The sequence below is a fragment of the Cavia porcellus genome, unplaced genomic scaffold (assembly GCF_034190915.1).
Source record: "Cavia porcellus strain 051 isolate PalLab524CR breed Dunkin Hartley unplaced genomic scaffold, mCavPor4.1 scaffold_3, whole genome shotgun sequence".
Lineage (NCBI taxonomy): Eukaryota > Metazoa > Chordata > Mammalia > Rodentia > Caviidae > Cavia > Cavia porcellus.
Window position 1 is genome coordinate 10610175 of NW_026947486.1, and position 26615 is coordinate 10636789.

General features: G+C 49.7%; 1 long non-coding RNA gene across 1 annotated transcript; it reads right to left on the reverse strand.

Annotated features, from left to right (window-relative positions):
• Positions 1-13848: 13848 nt before the first annotated feature.
• On the reverse strand, positions 13849-25893 carry LOC106027594 (uncharacterized). Its single transcript, XR_010046511.1, has 3 exons — positions 24814-25893; positions 18640-20426; positions 13849-14196 (listed from the first exon to the last, which is right to left on the reverse strand). It is a non-coding gene; the product is annotated as an uncharacterized LOC106027594 (long non-coding RNA).
• Positions 25894-26615: the final 722 nt, after the last annotated feature.

Consider the following 26615-nt stretch of genomic DNA (forward strand, 5'->3'; position numbering starts at 1 on the left):
GCTGCTTCCTGGCCTGTCAATAGCCCTTCACCTATTTGACAGGGAATGCTTTATTTTTTTTTGTGGTACCAGGGATTGAACCCAGGGACTTATGCTTGCAAGACAAGAACTCTACCACTGAGCCACATCCCCAGCCCCTTCACCTATTTGAAATGTGCTTTGCTATCTATCTCAGCCTAAGACCCACACCTAAAGGTAGTGGCTCAACTCTGCGATTGCTTCCCCGCTCCCCCTCACAATTCCATGGGTCACATTAGCAAAGAGGGTCAGGTGTTCTGTTCCACATGGCAGCTGGAGCTCAGGTCACTGCAGTCAGCTGGGGGTTTGATGGGGCCTGGTACATCCCAGATGGCCTCACTGACATCTCTGGCAGCTGGTATTAGTGACTGACGGAGCTGGGGCTGTTCTTGCCTGCTCTGCCTTTCCAATAGGATAGGCCAGCTTCCTACCTGGTGATTCTGTTCCGGCATACACTCAGAAGTGACCTGGCAACACTTCCACTCCATTCTGGTGGCCAAACCAAGTCACAAGGCCAGCCTGAATTCAAAGGGAGAGGAGATAGATTCACTTAGTTTTCTTCTCTTTCTCTCTCTCTCTCTTTTTTTTTTTTCTTCTTTCTTTTTTTCGTAGTCCTGGGGTTAGAACCCACCAGACTACGTCCCCAGCCCTCTTTAATTTGTTTTTTAAATTTTGAGAGAGAGAGTCTCAATAAGTTGCCTAAACTGGCTTAATTAGGATCCTCCTGCCTCAGCCTCCCAAGTAGCTGGATTATAGGTATGCACCATCATGTCTGGCTGATATTTGCTCCTTTTTGATTGGAGGAGCCACAGCACATGGAGTTCTGGGAAACATCACTGGCAGCAGTTTTGCAAGCTGTGGCAGAAGTGTTCACAACACCTATATTGGAACCTCCCCAGGCTACATAATCATATCCCTCCAAGAGCTCCTGGCAAGCTCAAGGTCTGTCTTTCTTCCGAGTCATCCACCCCTGCGAACCCACTCTGGGCTGGGGACTGCCATAAAGCCCCCTTCAGTTAGTTGGTATGGGAAACTATGTGCACTGCATGGAACAGCAAGAGCTTTCAGAGCAGCCTGGGGAGTGGGGCTGAGGCCAGAGCAGACTTTGCCCTTTAAGGCAGCCCGAAATTGACGAGGGTCAGAACAAGGGTGAGGGAGAGGTACCTGCTGATCAGGATATGCAGAGCACCTGTAGTCTGCAGAGTCCTTAGGGCTCTGTGGCTGTAAAAACTCCATAAAACCTGTCGTGCAGTAAAACCAAGTGTTTTTAAAACCCTAAAGACTGTCAATGTCCCAGCTAGTCACTTGAAGCTAGCACCGCTGGTTGGGGATCTTGTAGTGCTTAGTTGACAATTAATCACTCGGCACTCTCTGATGTCCCCCAGACTGTCCAGGTTGTTATGTAAATCTGGCCACATTGATGCTGCCAGGCACTGGGTGGAGGGAGCCTTGAAGAAAGACGGCAAACTGGCCCAGGTCACCTTCTTCCTGTCTTCGGGGTGACAGATCCCAACCCCTCTCTCTGATAATTTTAACTTTCTTCTTTATAGTCTTCTGTATTTTTAAACTTTTTTTTCTGTAATGGGTATATTATTCTTTCCCAACAAGAAAAAATGTTAGAAGCAAATTAACAGAGCCCCCCCCCGTAAAGACGTTTATTGCAGTATTACTTACATTAACAAAAGCTGAAACAGTGTCAATGTCCAGCAAGAATCCTGCTGAATAAATGATGATGATCTATGGGAGGCAAAATCCCAAAGCCATTTAGAATGAGGCTCTATGAGAGTTTTAATGCTCAACGTAGAACATTAGATGAGAAAAGGTAGATTCAAAAATCTTACAGGGTTGAACCTAAGTGCTACGTTATGGAAACACAGTAATAAGAGCTACATTTACTGAGCATTTTTCATGTGCCAACACTTTATAGGACTCACTTAATCCTTGTAATATCCCCCCAAAACCAACACCTTTCATATCCCCATTTTATAGGTGAGAAAGTAAAGGCCTAGAGAGGTTATATAACTTGTCTAAAATGACAGCTAACGTTACAGAACACAGATTTGAACGTGGAAAGTCAGATTCATATCCCAACCCATTCATTGCTACACTACATACACTTTTATTACCGGCAGGAAAGAGATGTGTCCAAATGTTAATAGCAGTGATCTCTTGCAGGGGATTATAAGCAGTTTCCATTGCTTTGTTATAGTTTTCTGTCTAGTTCAGATTTTGCACAAAGAAGGTGATCTACTTTGATCACTAGGAGGACATAATAATTATTTTACAAGAAAAATAAAAACAAATGTGATCCCTGACTAGCAAAGCTTCGTCCACTGGTCTTAAGTTTCGAAAGCTTCGCTTTGATCCCGGGACTGGCCTGGCCCTCTCCTGCTGGTGCTTCTCTTGGCTCTCCGCTGTCGGCGCACACAGAGAAGTCCCTACTCCCTTGCTCTCTTACTGGCTCCTTCTTGGCAGCTCATCAGCAGCGTTTGACCAGACCTTGCAGGTCCAAAGTAACTGCTGGGAGGCAGCTGCTTCCCCCACGCAGAGCCATCCGCTCTCCCTCCCTGCTGACCATGCACCGCCCGTTTCACTGCCCCAGCATCTGGCACACACGTGTGCCTTATCCCCAACTAAATCATCCACCGCTCTCAGCGCAAACCGTGACTTACACACATCCTGCCGGCAGCCGCAGCACCCGCCGTCTGGACATCAGCAACAGCCTTCAAGAACAGTTGGCAGCCCGATGCACGGAAGCCCAGAATCAGCAGGGGAAGCACATGCCAGGCCCAGACGTCCTACCTGGATGGAGAGGAAAGGAGGGAGTACACTGGACTTCAGACACAAGCTACCAGCAAGCCACCCTCGACTTGTCCCCAGGGACCTGCCCTCGCCCCTGTCTGGCACCATGTTGAAGGCACCCACTGAGCATGCTAACATCCACCATCTGGCTGATCTGCCCCACAGTTCACTGAGGTCCCTTCCACTTGACCACAGTCACAGGCCAGAGAACAGCAAGTGGAGCTGTGAAGTTAGCAGTCTGACTCTAGAACCTGCAAGGTGGGCTGCCTTGGTGAAGCACCCCTCTTGCTCTCGCCTTACTCCCTGCAAACCTTACCATCCAGTAGGGTCTGGGCTCCAGGCCAAGCAGAATAGTCCTCACCCGTGGCAACTTGATAGCCCTGTCTCATCTCAAGCCTTGGCTGATAAGGATTCAGGAATACCTGTCCCCACTATCCCCACCACCACCCCTCACTACACTCACCTGCCTCATAGGTTGCCTTAAACCCCCAAGTGAACTTCATGCTCTTCAAGCTCAAATTTGAAACTTCAGGCAGTAAGATGAAGGCTTTCCCCAACCTCTTGCCAGAGCCATGGGTCCCTGTGTTACAACAAACCCTCGGTCTTTAGCTGAAAACCTCTAAGCAGGTGTCTCAGAACAGGTCCCATAGCCCAAGAACTAGAGGCACAGAATCCTGAGCTTAAACTCAGAGAAGGTCCGCTCCATTGTCTCTGACATGTCCCTACATACAAACATGTACATCCGTACGCATGTGTACAAAGATGTCAATTAGGTTTTCAGGTCTTGAAATTTATTTATTTGTTTACCTTTTTGAGACAGGGTCTCATTATGCAGTCAGGCTGGCCTTGAGCTCATTTTGTAACCCAGGCTCATCTTGAACTCACAACAATCCTCCTGACTCAGCCTCTCAAGTGCTGGGAATATAGGCATGCACCACCACACCCAGCTGAGGTCTTGAATTTTAGGGAAGGGTATTATTAGTACTGTCCTTTACTACAGTATTCGAAAAGGCAGTGGGGGGGAATCATACCCACTGCTCATATACACTAGGCACAGGCTCTACCACTAAGCAATCCTCCCAACCCAAATGCATTTTTTTTTCTTTTTGAGACAGGATCCCACCATGCAGTTCAGGCTGGCCTTGAGCTCATTTCTCAGCCCAGGCTGGCCTCAAACTCACAGCAATCCTCCTGCCTCAGCCTCCCAAGTGCTGGGATTACAGGCGTGAGCCACCATGCCTAGCTCCAAATGCATTTCTGATTCACACTAGTTTCAAATTATGATGGGCTTACCAGGAGACTGTAAGTCAAGGAGCATTTGTACTTCTACTAAAAGGTTAAAATGATCCCAGCACTCAGAAGGCTGAGAGGCAAGAAGATCACAATTCAACACCAGCCTGGCCTAGACAATGAGTTCCAGGCTGGCCTGGACTATATAGCAAGATTCTGTCTCACAAATTTAGACAAAAAAATTTTTTTAAAAAAAGGAGAGGGATGTAAAATTGGGATCGAAAGGGTATAGTTCAGTGGTAGAGCACTTACTAACATGTGTAAGGCCCTAAGTTTGACTCCAGCACCTCCAAAAACAAACAAATAAAACATTAGAGTGAGTATTTTTATGCTACGTGTTTTACTACAGTGAAAAAGCAACTCAGTAGCTTAAATCAGTAATCATTTATCATCCCAGGATTTTGCCAGTGTGCACAATCTTTACTAGCCAGGATTAGGCAGATCTAGGGGGCTCACCTAGACTCACTCACGTGACTGTGATCAGCTGGCAGGTTGCCTTCCAGCTGATTGGTTTGGGATGGCCTCATGTATATCTGGCGGGTGGCACTGTTGCCAGCTGGGTGGCAGTGGTGACTGGGCCACATGGCTCCACATGCCTCAGCCAGGCATACTCCCTGTTGGTAGTTGTAAGGGTTTCAAGAACACGTTGTGTGCTACAGTTAGAACATGTCCTCCAAAATTTCATGTGTTGGAATCCTAGTTCCCAAGGTCATATGCTAAAGGTTTCTGGAAGGACTGCCTTTGGGAGGTAATTAAGATTAGATGAGGTCATGAGGGTGGGGCCCCTATCATGACATTAGTGATTTTTTTTTTTAAGAAAAGGCAGAAAGACCTGAAATAACTTGCTTGTTCTGTCTTGCGGTGTGATGTTTCTGCCATGTCATGATGCCGGTGCCATGCTTTTAAGCTATCCAGCCTCCAGAACCATGAGCTAAATAAATTTCTGTTCTTTACAAATTATTTGGGCCCAGGATTTAGCTTAGTGGCATAAGCACCTGGCTGGCAAGCACGAGGTCGTGAGTTCAATCCCTGGTACCAAAAAAACAAAAAACCCCACCAAATTATTTGGTTATGGGTATTTTGTTACAGCAATAGAAAATAGCCTAAGACAGCACAAAGGGCAAGTCCCAACACACAAGGACTTTAAAACCCTCCACTGATCATATTTGATAGCAAGCCATTGGCTAAATCAAGTCACCCAGCCAAACCCAGAGTCAGTGGGGGATCAAACTACCCCAGAAAGTACAAGGATGTGTGGGCATACTGAGGGCCATTACTGGCAGATGGCTAGGCCAAGAATTACTGTTGCAACTCTAAAGTGGCCCTACAGGTGCATTAATTTTCAAAAACAGAAAAGAAAGTAGGTTATTTAAACCAGCAGCTACTTGAGCCATTGAAGGCATAAGATGTCCCCAGGTTGGAATGCAGTTTTCAAAACCAAAGATCAGGATGTAACTAACATTCCAGCATAAAGTCTTCTAACAAAGACCTGGGAACAGCCCACATTTCCAGCCCTTGGGAATTTTCACAAAATCGAGGGGAGTAAGCAGAGGACTCCCAGCCCTTTCCCAGCCTGGTTTGTGGTAGCAGCAGCTTCTCCAAGCCCATCCACCCTTTACAGGCTAATGATGATTCCCAGGTTCTGGGTTCTGTCCTATCAACACCAATGTGTTAAAAAGCAGGATTTGAAAGAGGCATGGGTGGTGCAAAAGATAATTCCTTCCACAGTGTACTAGATTTCCTGTCTGGCATGTCCAGGAAAGACCAACTGGACCATGACAGATTATTCCCTTTCAGAGATAACCCCATCTTTCTTCTGGGAGGCGGAGTAGAAATTGCCCTGCCTCCATTGCTGGACAGATCAGAAGTGGAGAGCCAGCCTCTACAGTGAGCCAGATGTCACAGAATGCAGCCACATGCATTCAAGGGTCTGGACGGTCCGGGTCAGTGCCCCGCTCCACTCCCTGTGTTACCTGCAGCACCACCGTCCATTTCCCTCCTGGAGGGCCTCTGCTGCCCCTTGCATGTGACCATCCAGAGCACACAGACGTGAAACGGCTACTACCACTTGTCTTTCAGAGGGTCTCTTTCTCTCCCAGGCCACAAGAGAAGAAGGCGTCTACGAGCTACGCCAGGGTACTAGGTCACTGAGGTTGCTCTCAGACCTAAATGTGGGCAGCAAACTTAACAGCTCTACCTTCATCTGAGGGGTCTGATCACAACCAGAGCTTCTCAGTCCCCTGGGCCCGATGCAAGAGAGTCTCCCTCTGCTCTGTCAGGAGCCACCCAAAATCTCTACTTCCCGCTGTCTAAGGATGTCCCAACTATTCCTTGAGACCCTACTTGCACTGGTTGTGGTAGGTGGCCAGATAGGAAGGAGGATTGCCTTGGGTTTGGGGTGGAGGGTCAGAGGTCACCTTTACAGAGGCTTCCTGCAGGTTCCAGAAAACAGGTCAAGCCCAGCAGCAGGAGGATACTGCTAGAACACTTCTGATTGACCTCTTTCCCAGACCACCTAGCGCTTCAAATGCCAACTGGGGGGGGGATAGGAACAAGCAGCATTCTTAATGACTTTGTGGGGTGACCTCCGGTATGGCACATCCTTAGGAAAACAATAAGCTTCTCCCAGTCTTAGTCCCTGAGACAGAACCCCCACCCCCAAACCACCACCACCCTGATGCCACATCCACTCAGGTTTGCAAATTTTACCACTCACCCTGCTCAGCTGCCTCCAGCTGACCTGCAGCACGTACCTGACCAGGCAGGTGTCAGAATGCAGGCTCCTTTTCCATGCTTGCCCCAGGAGCTGGAGTGCTGCCCCTATCTGGTTCAGCTTGGTTTATTTCAAGTTCATGGTTCTCCCCTCCCCCAGCTCCGTGGCGCTCAGTTATTTATTCCCATATGCCAGCTCCGTGATGTTTTCTCCTTTGCTCAGGTCGTAACGAAATGTCTCTGCCTCAAGAGTTTTACTTAGATAGGGCTACAGACTAGTAATAACTCAGATGTCTGCATGTCACCTGGCACTGGGGCCACCTATGGACCTTTTCACTCAGGTTCTGCCACAGAGGTTTTCCAAGGCTGAGGGCCTCCTGTGGTCCCCAGTGGGCTCCTTGTTTCCCATAGCTTGGGGAAATAAGACCTTTGGTAAACTGGGAGAATGGCACCTGGGTCCAGGGCTGGGGCCGGTGGAACAGAAGAGGATGCTACGAAATCCAGTTTGGCTTGGAAGCTCCAAATAAGAGCGTGCCCTCATGGCCCCTTTTTCCCTCCCAGGGCTAGAGCCCAGATCCCCAGATGGGGAGGGTGAGTAGGGACTGTAAGGGGGCGGGGCGGGGGTGCCGCTGCTGAGCTGCCACAGCCCCCTGTGTATAAAACTCCCTTTGTATGCAGGTCGCCGGCTGCTCCCCATGCCAGGTGCAGCTGCCAGGATTCTCAATGCGGTTTGAACACAATTTGCCAGTGTTGGTTCAGCCCCGCTGGCTTCCAGTTGGGGGGCCATATGCTGCCTTTAATCTGCCTGTGCAATTCTCACCCATGTCAATAGGCGCGGGCGGGTGGAGGCTCAAATGGCCCAGAGCTGCGGCTGGGCTGGTGCCCTCACCACTGCCAGGCAACCCGGCTCTCCATGCTACCAAGAACCACCAGCAGGTCCTCACGGGAGGCTGTGGCACTGGGCAGCGGGGGCAGGAGGGGCCAGCGGCTGGCAGCAGCCCGTGTGTCAGTGGCACGTGGAAGCTTCTCAGTCAGACCATCGCAGTGGCCATCACCAGGCCTTCCCCTCGGCACAGATCCCTGCCAAGGAAATGGGTCGGGGAGGTGCCAACGCTCAGTCCAGACTTCACATTTCCCTCATTCTTTCTTTAATTGGATTTTTGGTCCTGCTGGGCAAAATAAGCTTTCCACTGGCAGAGCACTCTCGCCTTTTCTGATCGCACGGTGGTGCCCGGCGGCTCTGGGCGGCTCTAGGCAGAGCCTTGCCTTCCTCCCCTGCCAAAGCATTTATTCTTCTCTCTGGGGACAGATGTATGCACACGTGCACACACACACTCTGCCTGCCCCCCCCAACCTGATCTGGAGGGCTTTTTTGAAAACAGTCACTCTCACTAACCAGGTGACAGTTCCACTTGCAGTGGCCCCAAATACAAGGTCAGAGCCCAGGCCACTCAGGCACCCTCCTTCACTGAGCTACCTTCTTCCCCCGGGCCCTGAAGGCCTGGTTCCCAGCCACCCAGAGGGCTAGGAAGCCACGTTCCACCCCTCCCGGACATCCAGATGAGCCGGCAGAGGCCTTTGTGGGTGTTCGGGGAGGGACTGGGGGGGGACTGGGTCTGAGGGAAAGGCAGCAATGAGCACGGTGAAGTCTGACTGAGGATGTCATTCACAGAAGTGGCATTTTACTAGCACCTTCCACACGAGCTATTTGGATACTCTTAAATCCTGGAAAGAGTTTCAGGGAAGAAAGAGAGGGGAATGGGGAGAGAGAGAGAGAAGGGGGGAAAAAGAGGAAGGGGAGGGGCAGAAATTGGAAGGAGAGGAAGAGGAAAAGAGGAGGAAGAGGAGGAGAAAGAGGGGGAGTGAAAGTAGAGGGGAGGAACTGGAAAGGGGTAAAAGGCAAAGAGAAAGGAGGGAACAGAAGAATAGGGTCAGAGAAAGAGGAGGGAAGAGAAGGGAGGAGGTGGGGAAAGGGGAAAGAAGAAGGGGCTGGGGATTTAGCTCAGCGGCATAAGCACCTGCCCTGCAAGCAGGCGGTCGTGAGTTCGATCCCCGGTTCCGGTAAAAAAAAAAAAGAAAGAAAGAAAGAAAGAAAGAAAGAAAGAAAGAAAGAAAGAAAGAAAGAGGAGGAAGAGCAGGACTATGAAGAGGAAAAGGTGGGAGAGAAAGAAGAGGGGAGCAGGAGGGGAAAGAGCGGCGGGCAGCCTTTCCAGGAGGGGTTCGCCCTGTGGGTGGGAAGGCCCAGTGCACGGCTCCCTGGGCTTAGCTGGCAGTGAGGAAACGCAGCTATGGGAAGCCTCACTGCCTGGGCCTTCCAGAGCTGTTCAGGAAGCTCAGCAGGTCCCTCTCCTTCTCTGTTCCTGGGGTCTCAAGGCCCCGCACCCCTATCCCACCCCTCAGCACCAGCTGGGCCCTGCCTGCAGTACCAGAGACTCCAGGACCACCTTGAGAAGCCTATTAAAATACACCAGCTCAGTGCCAACAGCAGGCCGGAAAGCTGCTGATGGTCAAATACATCACAATATTTCAGAGTCCCTGTTAACAAGCACCCATTAAAATTTGACAACCAGGTAGTAGCACAGAAAGCACTCGTTTTGGAAAAAGAAAAAGAAAAAAAAAAAAAAAAAGACGAACGCTTTCTGCTGCTTCAGCAGCACGGGGCTGGTTTACCTGTCCCTTGCATTTAAGCCCAGAGCACGCGGCCTTGGCATCTGGGTGCTGCCTGCTTAATGGATCGCTTGTGTTTATTTGCCAGGCCACATCTGAACTGGGCTTGTTAATGAGGCTGTGGTCGTAAGCTCACTGTCAGTCAGCCTGCCTTTTTTTAATCAAAAGATAAAACATTCGGTTATCAAGGATTAATGACTCTTACAGCAACCCATATGAGGCTCATATTTATCTTTTAAAAGAAAACGGAAGGAAGAAAAATGACCAGATTTTGTTTCAGTAAGCAGTTTAAATCTGCCCTGGTAAGTTGAATTCATTCATTCATTAATTCAGTCATGTGTCTGGGAGAAGCCAGCAGGAGCCCCTTCCATCATAAGAACTTCTGACTGTGAAATAAACCCCGAGTAACCAGATTAACTATGAAGTATGTCTCCGTCAGGTTTTAGGCATTAGTTCAAGTGTAGTTTCTGTGTGTTCCGGCTTACTGTAGCAAGGTGCTGAGACTGAGAACCCAGACAACACCGCAACGGGAAAAATCTCTGATTCTCCTCTCTGGTGTCAGAATAGAGCTCGTGCACACAATGACATTATTGTGTGGTGTTGATTTAACCAAGAATATCAATATTTTAAATTCCCATATGATTCACACAGTTTTGCATAGCATAGTGTGTAAATATCTCTCCACCCTTGAACACACAGAGGCTTATACACACGCAGGGGCACACACACGAGCATGCACCCCCACACACAACACCCCCAGTTCCACACACGCGCTGAGAGAATGATCACCGAAATACTCCTTTCAGCTCATTTGTGAGCTTTGTTTAGAGCAGAGAGTGGGCTCTTTCTTTCAACAACCCTAGATGGAGTTCACGCACACACTCCACATACATGCACACATGCACACAAGTGGCCTTGCTCTCACCCGAATTGGGCCCCGCAATTTTCAAAGTTGGCTGCCTTCATACTGGCCTCTTTTTATTCTCTCTCCTCTTTCTGAGTGTCTATATGCTCTGGGAGATGAGAGCTAGTACTATTTCATGAGGACACTTGAAATCATAGCCAGAAATGTCTCCTTCCCACATCAGCAACAATGGCAAACACTTAGGTGACAATGCCGGCCATCTTGGAAATTAAATGATGTTTGCAGCCCTGCCACACATCACTCTGCAGCTGCGAGGAAAGGCCAATACTGATTCTGGAGGGGTAGGGGAATGGCAAACAGATTCAGAAAACCCCAGTGAGGGTCTGTTCCTGGGGGTGCCTGCTAACCTGTAACACGGTGATATTACCACTTCTGCCAGCCCCCTGTGGAGCCAGGAGCACCGGAGATAAAGGAAATGCCTCCAACGGTTATCCACAGTGCAGTTCCCATGGGAAGGGAGTCACCCGGAGGCCTGGCCACCTGCTGTTATATCTCAGGGATGTTCTGACCTCTGGATTAGGAAGGGGGATGGGGATGGAGAAAGTCCTGGCAAAAGGGCCTAGAATCCCCATGCTTACTGATAAAGCTAGGGAGTCAGAGAAAAGCTCTTGGCAAGTGTAATGGGGAGGAAATTGGGGGTGCAGGCAAGGAAACATTTCTCCGGCATTTGCCAGCCATTCCTTCTAGGGAACCAAAAATAATCAACTTGTACGCTTTTAAAATTCGAAGAAGCCAGTTACCATGTCCCACACCTATAGTCCCAGCTACTGGGGAGACTGAGGCAAGAGGATTGCTTGAGCCTAGGAGTTTGAGGGCAGCTAGCCAGCATAGAAGGATTCTGCCACCTCCCCCCAAAAAAGCCTTACACTGAGGGTGTCTTGGTGGTAGAATGCTGAACCATAATGTGCAAAACCCTGGGTTCCCTCCCCATAACTAATAAATAAATAGATAGATGATAGATAGATAGATAGATAGATAGATAGATAGATAGATAGAAGTCAGAAAGCCCATTTGTGAGCTGGGGCTGTAGCTTAGTGGTAGAATGCTTGCCTAGCTCATGTGAGGCCTTGGGGTTGATCTCTAGCACTGCAAAAAATAAAAAAAATTTAAAAACCAAGAAGCTCAACCCAAATCTGAGTAAATTTGTAGATAAAAGCCCACTAGAGGTACAGTACATAACAATAAAATGCAACATGTGATACTGAATTGGATGTTGGACCAGAAAAGAAAAGAAAAAGCTGTCTTCTTCTTCTTTCACTATAAAAGAGTGTACCGGGGCAGTTAAAGAAACGTGGATGTCTGCAGATTAGGAAAGAGTATTATAGCAATGCTAATTTCCTGATCTTGATCATTGCACTGGGCTATGTAAGAGAATAGCTTTGTTAAGAGATCTGTATCAGAGGTAAGGGGTCACCAAGTCTGCAACTTACTCTCAAATAATTCATACATGGCTATACATACATAAAGAGAAAGCGACAGAAAGATAAGAATAAAGGAAATTGGTAAAATGTTAACCTTTGAAGAATCTGGGTGAAAAGAATATCAGAATCATACTACTTTGCAACTTTTCTGGGAGTCTGAAATTATTAATTTTTTTGAAATTATTTTTGTACGCTGGGGTCTACTAAGTACACAAAGCACTGTAGGTTTCTCTTCAGAGCAGCAAGGAATGAGAGCTGGAGGTGAGCTGCAGCCAGACACGAAGAGTCTGAGGGTCCCCAAGGGTCAGTAGACAAGGTGGCCACGGACCAGTGGAGAAAGGGTGGGACAGAGCCCGCACTGGCACTGATATCAGCCAAAGGTTGATCCGAAGTATGCACAAGCCAGACAGTGCTATCCATCCACAGCGCAGGGCAGCGGGTTCCACAGTCTGACCAGGGCACGAAAGGGAAGGTTTGTGTTTCCATTTACCGGCCCCACTTGGGTAAGAAGGCTGGAGTGGCTCCCTACATTTATCTGAAGGCTTCGCGAGCTTCATTATTGAAGCCGCCGCGCATCCCCCAAATAAACGTGTGCGTCTTTGCAGTCTGCAGCCCGGGAGCGCTATTAAACCCACAGCGGCAAAAGGCCTGAGCCTGCGCTGTTGCGTGCAATTTCCAGCGGGCTGCTATTCTTTTGTCACCGCCTTTTTATTGGTTTTCTCAAAGTGGTTACAATGCTGTTATTGTAAAACCCTCACACCAGAAGAGCAAGAGAGGCGGTAGAGACAGGGAATGGAGCAATTTCTGCAGGGAGAGCCAGCAGACCCGGGTGTGGAGGCCCCAACTGGTAACCGGTGGGAGTAGGGTCCACTCAACCACTTACTCAGTGCCCTAGGAGCCAGGGCAGCACTTGACTGCCCCTAGGGTAAATGGCCTTGGCATTTCCTGCCCTTTCAGGCCTCTGCCTCTGCGATCCCACCAGCTTCTGGAGGCAAAGCCAGAACCTGGTGTGCCCTGCACCCTGTGCGCAGCCACGCCCTTGGAAGGGCTCTGACTTCTGCAGCGCCCCCAGTCCTCACCTGCAGAAAGGACTTTTTCTCATCTCACATGGTTCTGCATATTGAGGTGTATCATTTATGTTGCAATAAAAGGTGCAAATTTCAAGGGTAGCCTCAATGACTTTTTACAAGGCCCAGCTCAAGAAACAGAGCAACTGCTGTTCAGAATGGCCCTGCAAACTTGGGAATGTTCCGTCTCCATCACGGGTGGCTAGTAGGCTCTTAAAATGTGGCCAGTGCAACTGAGGAACCAAATTTTTAATAACACTTCGTCATTTTAATTTAAATGGCCACATGTGCCTAACGGCTGCTATATTAATGCAAATATAGAACATTTCCATCTTTCCAGAGAATTCCTTTGTGCTCATTCCAGCCAACATGGCTTCAGGGGCAAACACTTTTCTGACTTTTGTCACTATAGACCAGGGGTCCCCACTTCAGCTCCGGTGACTTTTGGGGTGGACTAATTCTTTGTTGTGGACCTGTCCTCTGCTGCATAGGGCATTTAGCACCATCCTTGGCCTCGACCCACTAGGTGCCAGTAGCACACACATGGCCCCAGTTGTGAAAAAACAAAAATGTCTCCAGATATTGCTAAAGGGCTCCCAGTGGGGAGGGGGCTGGGGTTCACCAGGGATTGAGAGCCCCTGCTCCAAATTAGTTTGGCCTGCTCATAAACCTCATATTAGTGGAATCATACAATATGTATTTTGTGTCTTGTATCTTTTGCTCAACATAAGGTCTGTGATTCCCCTGTGCTGTGAGTATCCAGGGCTGAGTACGATTTGAGTGGAGGTACTTCAGTGTGTGTATTCGCTTTTCTGCTGATGGGCCTCCGAGTTGTTTCCAAAGCAGCTAGGAACATTCCCACATGGATCTCTGTGTGCGACTTTCATTTTCATGGGTAAACACCCTATTCTCACCCCACAAGAAGAATTGCTGAGCCACTCATTGCTAGATATGTGTGTAACTTTATTAACAACTCTTCCCACTGCAATGTGAGCTGGCCAGTTGCCCCCTAACCCCTTCCTTGACTCTCAATCCTCCTGCCTCAGCCTCTCCTCCACCTTGGCTCGTTCTTTTTTATTTCAGCCATTCCAGTGGATGAGAAGACCACCTAATACAAAACCACAAGACAGTAAAAATGGAAGAGGTCTTGGGGACCGCTCACTTCCTTGAGCTCTGAGTCCAAGAAGCTAAGTGTCCTTTGGCGTCCCCCACTCTAAGGGGGAGGTGATGAGAAAGAGGTTACTTCCGACGATGCACTTCTGCTCCACAGCTTGTAGGGAAGCAGGCCACAGGGCTAAGAAAGGAGTACACATGTACAGGGAGACTGTATCACTAATGAGAAAACTTTTTTTTTCTTTTTGTGACATTGAGGATCAAACCCAAGTGTACTGCTATGAAGCTATATTCCCCAGCCCTTTTTATTTTATTTTGAAACAGAGTCTCAGTAACTTGTTTAGGCTGGCCATGAACTTGCAATCCTTCTGCCTCAGCCTCCTGAGTAACTGGTACTCGAGCTGCACACCATCTCGTCTGACTAGGAAAATTGTAATCTGTAGGAGACCCTCAACCCTTTCCCCTCCCTTACCCCTCCTCCATTTCCAACACACAACACACACAAACACAGATATTTTTGAGAGACATAGGATAGCAATTTTTTCACAAGGGAAAGGATGATATTGATGAAGAAAGGGAGAGGAGAAAGGGTTACTCAGCTGCCACTTGGGGAGTTAAAAATGCCTCGGCTAAGGATGTGCCCATTTTGGGGAGGTGTGTCTGGTGCAAGTTGTAAATTAGACTCAAGAAGACAGGAAATCCGTCAAAGAAATAAATCCCAACCCCCACCTCCATAGAGCTTCTGGTCTAATTTTCAGTGGAAAATAAATAATGTAACTCCGAAGTTAGAGATAATATAATGCCACCAGGACCTGGACACAGAGAGCTGCCTGCATCAAGACTGACAGAGTGTGACAGGTTAATCCAGAGGGGTTTACCAGGGGAAGACAGGAATCTGAGGGATAGAGGCGTCCAGAATTAAGCACTCGGCAGAGGAAGCGCCCCACTGTCCTAATAAGAATAAAAGTCTTAACACCTTCGGCTTGGTGTCTTGTTAACTGCGTGCTCCCCAAAATTTTTACCTTGGGGAAATGTTATCCTCGCCCCCCAAATTAATCTGCTTCTGGAGTCATAAGGAAACTGCAGGTAATGAAGCAGTCTGCCTCTGCTGACACAGTAAGCGTACATCTACTGTGTTTTGCTTTATTTTTTGTGGCGCTGGGGATGGAACCCAGGGCTCCATGCATGCTAGGCAAGTGCTCCATCCCTGAGCTACACTTCCAGCCCCTGGTCATCCTTAAGAGCACTTAGGGCTCAGGTGGCAGCTGCTTGAGAAGAGACGTCAGCTAGCCAGAGACTCATAATAGGAGAAACATGAAACTAAAGATGAGTTAACCCCAAATCCTAAGCCAAATGCTGCAGGCTCATGATCTAGGTTCTTTGTTTGCCTCCAACCTGTTTATTAGAACGGACGCTTTGTAGGGCAGGAGTTTCATCTGTCTTGTTCACAGCTGTTTCTGAAGTTGGAAGTGAGCCTGCACATGACTCACTAAATATCTGTTGAATGCATGGATGACAAAGATCTCATTGGATGCTCGGACCTGGGTTTAGCTGAGCTACTCAATTCATCTGGGAAGGCCCAACCAGTGTGCAACAAAGAAACACAGAGCACTGTGTGGCCCGTGAGACAGTCTGAGGAAGGCACCTAGGGAAAAGGGGCCTTCTCTGAGGGATCCAGTGCCAGCCACATTCTCAGCCCCTCCATGTGGACACTATTTCCATTGTCAACATCCGGGGAAGATGGGCCCTGTCTTAAGATATGTCCTAACATGGGCTCACACCCTCATCTGGGCCTCTGAACCTTCCAGAAGTAAGCAAAAGCAGGTTTCCAGGGCAGGAAAGCTTCTGACAAAGGAAGCGGAACCGGCAGTTTACATCCAGATACTGTGGGCCACCCCCAGGAAATTGCCCTTTATGACTGGTCTCAGAAGTCTGCGCCCTTGTCTTTGCTTCACCTGAGCAGAGTTGAGATGGCACAGTGCTTTTCAGTTCTCTTTGCTAGAGAACAGAGGAAGGGCAGAGAGCTGAGCAGCACAAAAATCCCATCAGTGTCCTGAGCCCTGCATCAGTGGTGAGGTACGCCAGGGCACACAGGGGCCAGCCTGCCATCTGGAGTCAGAGCAGCAAACCCAGTGCCAGCTGGGCCTCAGCTTTGCTTCAGTCCCTCAACCCCTGCCATAAGCAACCTGATGCCCTCTTCCTCCAAGAAGCAGATGCCCTCTGTGCCAGGGCCTGCCAGGAGTCATTTTTCTGTCCTTCTGCCTCAGGGGTGGCACCTCCTTGCTTCCCCAGAATCAGAGGGTCCAGCCACTCTGGGTGACATGCAGAACAGTGGCAGTTGACAGCCAGCAAGTAATAACGCTCCCTGGGCCTATGTTATCTAACCCACCTACCTCTGGAGCTTCCCTTAGTAACTCATCTGGAAGTACCCCTCTCCCCACACCATCTGGAAGAGGTTTTGAGAAACCTACTCATTGTTGTTAAAAAGCAACATGCAGGTTTTCACAAGACACAGTTACAATGGCAGTGCTTCGACTGTAAGTCCCTGGAAAGTAGGGATCTTCACCTTGGGCACCGCTGTACAGCCATCACCAGGTGTGTGCTAGCAGCTTTCACTACTAAACTCACAATAAGGGTATTCTCACAACTTCTGCATTTTAAAAAGCACCCAAGGGCTGGGGATTTAGCTCAGCGGCATAAGCGCCTGCCTGGCAAGCGCGAGGTCGTGAGTTCAATCCCTGGGTACCGCAGAGAGCCGGGCATAGTGGCTCACACCTGTGATCCCAGCACTCCGTAGGCTGAGGTGGGAGATTCTTGCAAGTTTGAGACCAGCCTGGGCTACAAAGTGAGCTCAAGAACAGCCTGAACTGCATAGCGAGACCCCATCTCAAAAAAGACCAAAAAAAAAAAAAAAAAAAAAAAAGCACCGCACCTGAACATCTAGCAGTTTAATGATCATTTTCTCATGCTGGAGGTTTTGTGGGTCAAGAGTTTAGATAGGCAGAACAGCCAGGCTTCCCCTGCTCTACCAGGTCTGGACTCCGAATCCTGAAGAGAGGCTGCGTGCCCTTGCACTCACATCTCTCTGGCCCTCGGGCTGGGCACCACAGCACCTATATGTGACCTGCTCTTATGATCAGCCAACTCGGGGTGGTCAGTGTTCTCAGGCGACAGCAGTTACCACTGGTCCAGAATCAAATGAAAGAGGAGCAGACTTTGCTTCTTATTGGAAGGTGCATCACAAAGTTTTGGGGTCATTTGATTTTTATTTATTCCCAGTGCTGAGGCTGGAACCCTGAGCCTCGCACATGGTAGGCAAGTCTTCTGCCACTGAGCTCCACCCCCAGCCACGGGATTATGTTTTAAAGGTAAAAGGGTAGAAAGCCCTAAGGATTGGACGTTCGTTCCTTCAACAGGATCTATGTTGCCCATTACTGCATGCTACACTCCAGGTTGAGTAATGTGTGGGGATTTAGCAGTGAACAAAACGGACAGCATCTCTGCTCTCATGCAGCCTGTATACCACTAGAGAAGACAGACATTGAGTAGAGGATATGAACACATGCTGGCCATGGGCACCTAGTGAGGAGAGCCCTGAGAAAGGGCAGAGACTCCAAATTTAGATTGGAAGTATTTGCTTCCCCAGACAAAATCTGATGGTAGAGTGTTGTTTGCTTTGAGCACAGGCTGGCTTTAAGCTCAGTTCTAGCTTGTGATCCTCCTTGACTAGCCTCCCAAGTGCTGGGATTGCAGTTGTTCAACATCATGCCCGGTAAAAGCAAGGCTTCAAGTGTGAACTGATTCTTGCAGAAGGGAGTCCTAAAGCACCCTACCAATTATCCACATCAACTGCCCCCACTGAACACCTTGCCTTTGTGACTACCACAAAACAGATAGTGCTTGCCCACAGGCAGGAAGGTAATACAGGTCATTTGTGGCTAGAAGAGACCTGTCCCAGTGTGGCAGGTGCACACTGAATCTTCAATCTTGACAGAGCTCAGCTACCAGAAGCTGGCCCGGGGCCTGTATCTCAGGACAGTCCTACAAGTAGCTCCCCAGTAAGGCTGCCCTTGCAGGGAAAGCTGGCAAGCAGCACCGTCATGGAGGGTTGGTCACCTGAACGCTTGAAATGTGCGCACTTCAGAGTTAAAGTCCGCTGAGAGCTGTCCAGTTCCAACAAGCTGAGATTCCAAGAGAACCCCAGCCAAATGTTCACAATGTTAGATGCCACCATGGGATCACAGGCAATGGGATCACTGGCACAGCACAAGCACAAATAAGCTAAACAACTGCAGGAAAAATAAGTGAGCAGCTGGAAGACAAAGTATTGTTATGAAGACAGTGTAACATGCTTTTATTTCCAAACACCTGAACCGAATTCTTGTAACATTTTCAATGTTGGTCTTAATGACCCTCCTAAAGCAACCTTGTCCAATTCCACTGTTACTGAATGGCAAGTATATGCCATGCCCTGAGTTAGGCAAATTTTTTGCTTGACAATATTAATGACAGCCTCTGTAGTGACACGCTTGGCAAGGGTGGGGAACTGAATCGGGAATGCAGCCCCCTCAGCACACATGTGCACACACACACTTGTCAGTTGTCCCCAGCTGTGGACGCTCACCTGTGGTGTGAATTTGCCTCCAGGCTCTGGAGCTCCTAACCCAGGAAGCAGCAGGAGCTGCAGCAGCAATGACAGTGGCCCATCCCAGGGTCTGGCCTGGATCACTTACACCAATAGAGAACATAGGAAGGGAGAATGGGGAGGGGAAGAGAGTGAAAGTGGGAGGAGAAAGGGCTGGGAAAGAGGGGATGGGAAACGAGGAAGGAGAGGAGGAGGGAAAAGGGAAGCAAATGGGAGGGATAAAAACTGCTGAGATGGGAAAGCCAGGAAGTCGAATTCCTCGCCCCCTGATAAACAGAATCCCAGCCCAGCAAAAAAGGAACAGTGGTAAAATCATTCAGACTCTGGATTCCTGACAGTGGAAAATAAACTCAAGTTTTCTCAAGAATGGAAATTTCAGGAAGTCAACAACGTGGCTGACTGGAGACCCTTTGTCCCTTGTCTCTGCTACAGGGCACCCAGCACTGGTGGGTGGAAAAAAGGGCCTGAAGGCTTGTGCAACCATGGGTCTGGCAGGCTGAGTGCTGGAAGTCCAGAGCAGCTGAGAAAGAAGCTGGACGAATACACAGATGGACAACAATCTGGTGACTTGGGACAGGGAGGCGCCTGGAGCTGGAGCCAGAACCTAAGGAGCCCTGGCAGTGGGGTGACCGAACAGAGGCCCTGCAAGTCCGGTGCAAGGGAACGGAAGGAAGGAAGAAAGCTGAAGGGATACAGGGAACAAAAGTAGACCCCAGCTGGGATGTTGCTCACTGATGGAGCATTTGCCTAAGGTTAGGCCAGGAGTTCCATCCCCAGTGCCACAAAATAAAAAAAATGACAGACTCAAAGGCAGCATGGACTGTAAAGTGTTTTCAGAAACTCCAAGGCTCATAGGGGACACAAGGCTCACAGGCAAGCAGCCACTGGGTGTGCACCCCAGCTCTTCCCAAACTGCACACGCGCACCCACAGAGATGGGGTGTGGCCAGGAGCGCCCAAGCTTCCTCATTCTCCCTCTTCAGCTGATTGGCCCAGCTTCCAGAAGGGAGGGCCTGGGAACACCTCCTCCCTGCACCAAACCCTGTGAGGGAAGAAGGCTTAGAGCAGCAAATTAGGCCCTTCGCCCCCTCCCCACCCCCAGGGACTGAGTATGCTTTCCCTTCTCCCTCAAGGACCTAGGTGTGACAGACTTTAGGTCCCCACATCCCTGGGGGCTTTGCCATGAGGGCAATGAAGGAGAAGGCAGGCTCAGCTTCCTTGCCTGCAGTCAGGACGGACTCCTCCAGGTACAACTTCCCCTGCAGAGTCCCACTCACCCAGCCAGGGCCAGGCTGAGGCTGCCCTCTTCTCCGGGACTGCATGTTTGTATCCTCCCACAAGTTCCCACGCGTTAGGAGATGAGGCTTTGGGAGGTGATGGGGTCATGGGGGTGTGGCCCTCCTGAGTGGGATCTTACAAAAGAGACTGCAGAGAGCACTGGCCCTCTTTTGTTTCATGTGAGGGCACAGGGAGAAGTCGGCAGTCAGCAGCCCAACAGTGAGCTCTCCCCAGAACCTGACCCCACAGCCACCCTGATCTTACACACTGCCTCCAGAATCATGAGAAGTACGCTTGCGCAGTTTATAAGCCGCCCACTCCATGGCTTCGTGTTGTAGCAGCCCAGGCTGACAGACATTTCTGCAGAACGCTCACTCCCCTTCCTGGTCCTCCTTCCTCCAGTTGTCCAAGGCATGTCCTGGGAGTGGAGTGCTTCCACAGTAAGCCACTCTTCTGCAAATCTCAAGTAATCTCAAGCAATCTCTGCTTCTGGGGAAACAGAAGGGCCAGGGCAGTTACTATAGAAGGTACCTCCTAGGACCCACCACCCTAGCCTGCGGCGCACAGTACACAGGAAGCTCAGAGACCAAAAGGGACTTACCCAAGACTATGAGGCTGGTGAGTGGGACAGCCTGGGTTAAACAGAGTTACTGTAAGCTGCAAAGCTCGTGTTTGGTCCTAGATTCCCTGCTGAAAAGAGATGAGCCCCCAGAAGCCCTGCCACTTCTGAGAGGAGTTCACACCTCCTGAGCCCCAGTGCCAGGGGCGATCTGGGGCCAGCGGTGGGTATTTAGAGCATGACTAAAGAGAAAGCAGTGACAGGCCTCCCTTTGTAAATTGATTCCTCAGCATTTCCAAGCTTCCCTGGAGCCAGTTCCCCAAAGTTCTGCTGGATGTGCGAAGCCCTCCACACCCATCCCATGCACACCCTCCTCCTGTAGTTAGGGCTGATAATCAAATCTCATCTCTGTAGGATTTTTAAAGAAAGACAACCCCCAGAGACAGGACTTACTAGGAGGACTTCAGAAACTGCCAAAAGCACCCTATGAAAAAAAAAAAAACGTTCAGGGTTCCATTGGGAGACGCCCACGGTGACTGATGAGTCATGGATGGCCAGCTGTCACCACCAGGTGCTATAAATAGAAGGGACAAGCCCAGGGTTCCTGGGACCTATCAAGGGGGAGGAGCACCCACACTTGGAGGTGAGGAGGCCCTAGCTGGGGGCCAAGCCCAGAGCATCTCAGAGTGTACCCTCAGCACCCGCAAAACAGAATATAGGTCAGTAACTGGGCAGCACAGAGTGCAGCAGGATCTGAAAGCAGCAGCCAGAGGGCTGGACGTGGGCTCTGCCAGCGCGTTAGTGATGATTACAGCTAATGATGATAATGGGAGAATAATGACTCAGAGAACTCTCCAAGTCACCTCCGAGTGCTTCTCTCTTCTGTGCACGAGGAAGGCACAGTCATCTCGCTGCTGTGTAGGCAGCGGAAGTTGGGATTCGGAACCCCAGGCTTGGTTAGGCTAGATTTGCCCTGGCCAGGGAAGTACCCTGGCTACATGGAGCTACTGACCACTTGCAAGGTGGCTGGTCCAAACTGAGGCCTGTTCTAAATGTGAAGTACGTGCTGGATTTCAGAGGCATAGTTCCAAGAAAAGATGTCAAAGACCTAATGAATAATTCTTCCTCAATTACATGTCAAAATGGTAATATTCTGGATAAACAGGGTTTAATAAAACATATTATTCAAGTAATTTCACCCGTTTCTTTTGAATGTGGCTCCTGGAACATTCAAGATTACGCCTGGGGCTCACATTTGTGCCTCGAGTTCCGTTTCTATTGGACAGTGCCAGGTTACAGGCTAGAGGCCAGAACCTCCAGGAAATCCTGGCCATGCCTTCTGATAAATACAGCCTACTTCCTGGTTCAGAGCTGAGAGGCCCAGGCTGCTTTCCAGACAATCCCGGTGGCCAGCTGAAGCCCATGTACTGATCACTGAAGACCCGGGAAACACACAGAAGCCTTTCAGGATCTGCATCATCTGAAAATGTGTGGCTGGGCCATGGAGGGATGGTGAATCCTCCTTGGACCTGGCTCCTCCCTTCCCCACTTAACCCACAAGAGATGCATGCTTTGTGATGACAAATAGAGATAGGAAAAGAAAATAAGGCCACTTTCCAAATGAAGCAGCCCCTACCCTCCCTCGACTGCAAAGTGGAAGGAGCAAGAGGAAATGAGAAACAGAGATGCCGACCAGACAGACCATTCACACTCAGAGGGAGAAACCCTGTCTCAGAGACAGACATGCAAATGCCACGCACTCTGCCCACTGAGACGGGTGGGGGTGGGGGCGCCAGTGTGTGTGTTGCACGTGCATGTATGCGTGCATGCACGTGTTAAGCAAGAGGATACCAGAGAAATTTCCAGAATGAGGCAGATAGAACAGGACAGGGAAGAGATGTGCTCAAGAGATGAAAACACACAAAGGTTCAGGGATCTGGCAGCCTCCCTTTTGTGGCAAGGACTGCCCTTTCTTTCTGTGTCAGTTTAAATTATTCACATGAGGACAATGGAATGAATATAGCAAAATAAAAAATGCATAGAGGCCAGGCAGGCCCTGGATTCTTGTGTGGGGGAAAGAGTGCACAGAGAGGACAGGTTGCCAGCCTAAAAGTTTGGTCTTCAGGTGGCTGCACTGGGATTTTTTCTTCTGTCTCCTCTTGTCTTTTTTTTGTTCTTTTTCTTGTTTCATTTTTATAATAGGGATTGAACCCAGGGTATATGGAGAACATCTCCAACCCTTCTTTATTTTGTATTTTGAGACAGGATTATGCTAAATTGCTAAATTGCCCAGACTGGGCTTGAACTTGCAATCCTCCTGCCTCAGCCTCTCAGCACATTAGAGTTATAATCATGCATCACCACATCTGGCTATCAAGGTGCTTTTTCAATTGCTCTGTCCCTCTGTGACTCCTGAGTGTTGGAAGAACCACAGCCCACCTGTATTTGGGGACATTTAGGGAATTGAGTGAGCCAATCAGGGCCTGGTGATCACCTGCAGACCACAACCCCGTGGGCCAGATAGGGGGCTGCTTTGCTGCCACCCACCTCCACCTGCCACCTGAGCTGATCCCTTGCTTGAAAGTACCAGGTGCCCCAGGTGACTATCACTCAATCCCATCAAAGTAGTCCTATTAGCTACTAAGCCCAGTGGGGCAAAGGGGCTGTCCCATCCAGGGTTGCCACCCTTCTGAGTGATAGTACATCTAGTGGGAACCTGTGCCCCCCTTGGTTACCTCATCTGAGGGGAGGCTCTCCCAGGGGGATGCAGGGCGAGCATCTTAGCCTGCTTGGGCTGTCACAATGAAACACCATAGGCTGAATGACTTCAATGACAGACATTTGTTGCCTTATAGTTCTGAATGCTAGTCTAAGATCAAAGGTTGGTTCCTCCTGAGGTCTCTGTCCTTGGCTTGCAAAAGGCCCCTTCTCCCCGTGTCCTCACATGGTCTTTACACATCCCTGGTGTCTCTTCATGTCCATGTTTCCTGCACTCATAAGAACAGCAGTTTTCAAATTAAGTCCATCTGATGGCTTCATTTTAACTTAATCACCTCCTTAAAGGCCCTGTCCTCAAATACAGTCACATTCCAAGGCCCTGGGGGTTAGCACTTCAACATGTGAATGGAGTGGGGGTCATTGTCAGCTCATAATGGACATAAAAACAAAGAAAGATAAGGGCAGGCCCACACAAAGATTGGGGGGCAGGCAGTTCAAAGTGGCACTGAGCCCATCCTCAGAGCCTGGTCCTCATGTGATTACCAAAAGCGAAGACTATATTATTTCAGGGCACAAGGTGTGGCTGATAGATGCTGGAGTTTTGTGTCCCCAGCTCCCAGCTCAGTGCCTGGCCAACCAGGGAAACTATGGCAGGAAGAGAATAAAGGCTACTAGGCAAATTCTTGGGTCCTTGATTATTTAGCATCTTGTCAACAAACAAGGATGAATTTGGGCTTCATTCACAGACAGTTGAGTTTTTCCAAGATTGAAAAATAAAAGAAAGAAGTAACACTGACAGAGGCCACTTTCTAAGATGGTTACATGCCTTTCTTATGATCTGATGTCACTTCCTGTCAAGAGCCAGATGTGGCGGCACACATCTGTAATCCCAGAACTCAGGAGGCTGAGGCATATGGATCACTGCAAGTTTAAGGCCAGCTCAGGCTATATAGTGAGCTCAAAGCTAACATGAACTACAAAGTGAGACCCTGTCTCAAAAAAAAAAAAAAAAAATCTGAGGTCTATGGTCCCTTCTCTTGAGTAGGGACAGATTTGTGACAATGGTAGAATTGTCCCATGTGACTTCCTTTACTCTCAAAAGCCAGCCACTATGCTCCAGAAAAACCCAGCCTACATGGAGAAGCCCTACTGAGATGTTCCAGCCAAGGTCCCAGGTAGCAGCCAGCATCCATTACCAGATGTGTAAGTAAGGAAGGACACCTTTAATGGGACTTCAGTCACAAGGATTGTCTGATGGCAAGTACATGAGACAGAGTGCGGAGAGAGACAGACAGAACCTTCTAGCTGAGGGCAGTGGTCCTCAGAACAGTGAGAGGTATAAGCAGGTAGTTTTGTTCTTTAATTACTTTTGGAGTGATTCATTATGCAGCAGTAGATAAGTAAAACATGGGCCAAAACAGAGTCACACGCCCACAGGTACACAAAACCCCACCTCCCAGAACCTGTTTCAAGCTCCTGGCAGCAGGCCTGGGTGCTAGATGCTCACCTCATAGGTGCCAGGGCTGGACTGCCAGGATTAACACCCCTTTCCCATCAGTTCTCCACTGCCCAACCTTGGCCAAGTATAAGAACACCTACCTCTGCTCCGTTCCCGGGCTCTCAACTGGAAACCACAGCATAGGCCTCTGCAGGGGATGCTGGGAGGGTTCTCACTGAGCCCACATCAAGTGTGCAGAGCCGTGCCAAGCAGGCAGTGGCAGCTTGGTAACTGCTGGGATGATATTACTCAACATCTCCCTTTCCGCTTCCTAACAGGTGGGCCGAGAAACATACCATTTCTGGCAGCCACGCTGCTGACTGGCTTTTTCCATCACACTGAGGTCACCAGCTCAACCCTGCACTTATTTGTTTTGTAAAAATGTCAGCAGCTGGGCCTTAAATCCCTTCCCCCAGCTCCTGTGGGAAGGCAGCTCTCTGCCTCTTGTCCCTGTCACTGTCATCTCATGCCTTTGCCTTGCAAACCACAATACACAGAAGACAAAACACCAGCTCAGGACTGGCCTCCATACCTGTTCTGTAAAGTCCCTTGGCCTGGCCCAGAAGTGTGAGACACAGGATGAGCTGGCAGCCAGCAGGAACAGACAGCTGTGCTCACGAGACCCTGCCTCCTTGTCTCCTTACCTTTCCCTAGGAGCAGCCCAGCTCCTCCTGTGGGGAGGGTGTAAGGGACCCGCTTCCCAGAGGCAACTCCCACATCCTGCAGCAGGCGAGGACACTGGCAGCTCTGGCAAGCCCTCTCATTGCCCTGGGTCCCCTCATGATGCCAGCAGAGCCGGAGGTCAAGTCCCCTCTGAAGAGGTGCAGAAGTACAGGTGGAACACAGCAAAGCCAGCAGTGGGGATTCTTTCTGCACAGCCCAGGCCTACCTGAACCCTGAAGGGTCAGTCCTGTCTTTTTCTCCAGGCCAGCCTCTCTCTTGCTCTCTCTCTCTCTCTCTCTCTCTCTCTCTCTCTCTCTCTCTCTCTCTCTGAGATAGAATCTTGCTGTGCAATTCAGGCTGGCCTTGAGCTCACTTTGTAGTCCAGGCTGGGCTCGAACCTGCAATAATCCTCCTGCCTCACCCTCTCGAGTGCTGGGATTACAGGCTTTGCTTGTTCTATTCTAAATCCTGTCTCAAATCCCCAACTCCGGTTGTCTCACTCCCAGTGAGCCACCAGCCTATTTCCCTCTCTGCCTGCTTCTGACTGCTCCGTTTGTCTCCAGTTACACTTCCCTACCCAGCAACACAGCCCTCCCTACCCACTGACCCTCCTTCCCTCCTCCTCCTCCTCTCTCCTCCGGTGGCCTCAGCCTGACCTCCAGGGGGTTCATGGGCATCTGCTCCTCCAACCTCCTCACGCTGCAGGCTGCCATTCTGCCCCAATCCCTTGGGTCACCTTGAAAAATGATCCTCAGTCTCTAATGAGCCAATTGGTTCTTTAGAAAGGACACCTGCAAGCTTCTCCACAGATCCTAGCCATGTGTGTCAATGGGAGCACTACTGGTATTTGGGCCGGGACAAATCCGCATTGTATGGGACAGTGCCCCCCCTACCCACCCACCCATGTAATACACTAAGTATCCTTGATACCCTTGCTTGCTAAGGCCAGTAGCACCCCTAAGTCTTTGTGGCAGCCCAATATGCACCACCAACCATCCACCCCTCCCCCTGCTTCCAAATTGCCCCCTAGGGAATAGAACAGTCCCTGAATATGGAATCTGTATCCATCTCAGGATATGGGTCTTTTACTTTTTGCAGCTACCGGCAAGCAGCATCTCCCCACAAGACCAGTGATGAATGCTTGCTCATGCAGTCTCCCTCATGTAGTTCAACCCTGAGTCGATGTCATAATACAGGCCCTGGCTTCTCCCGGTTCCTACATTTCCAGGCTCCCACTGAG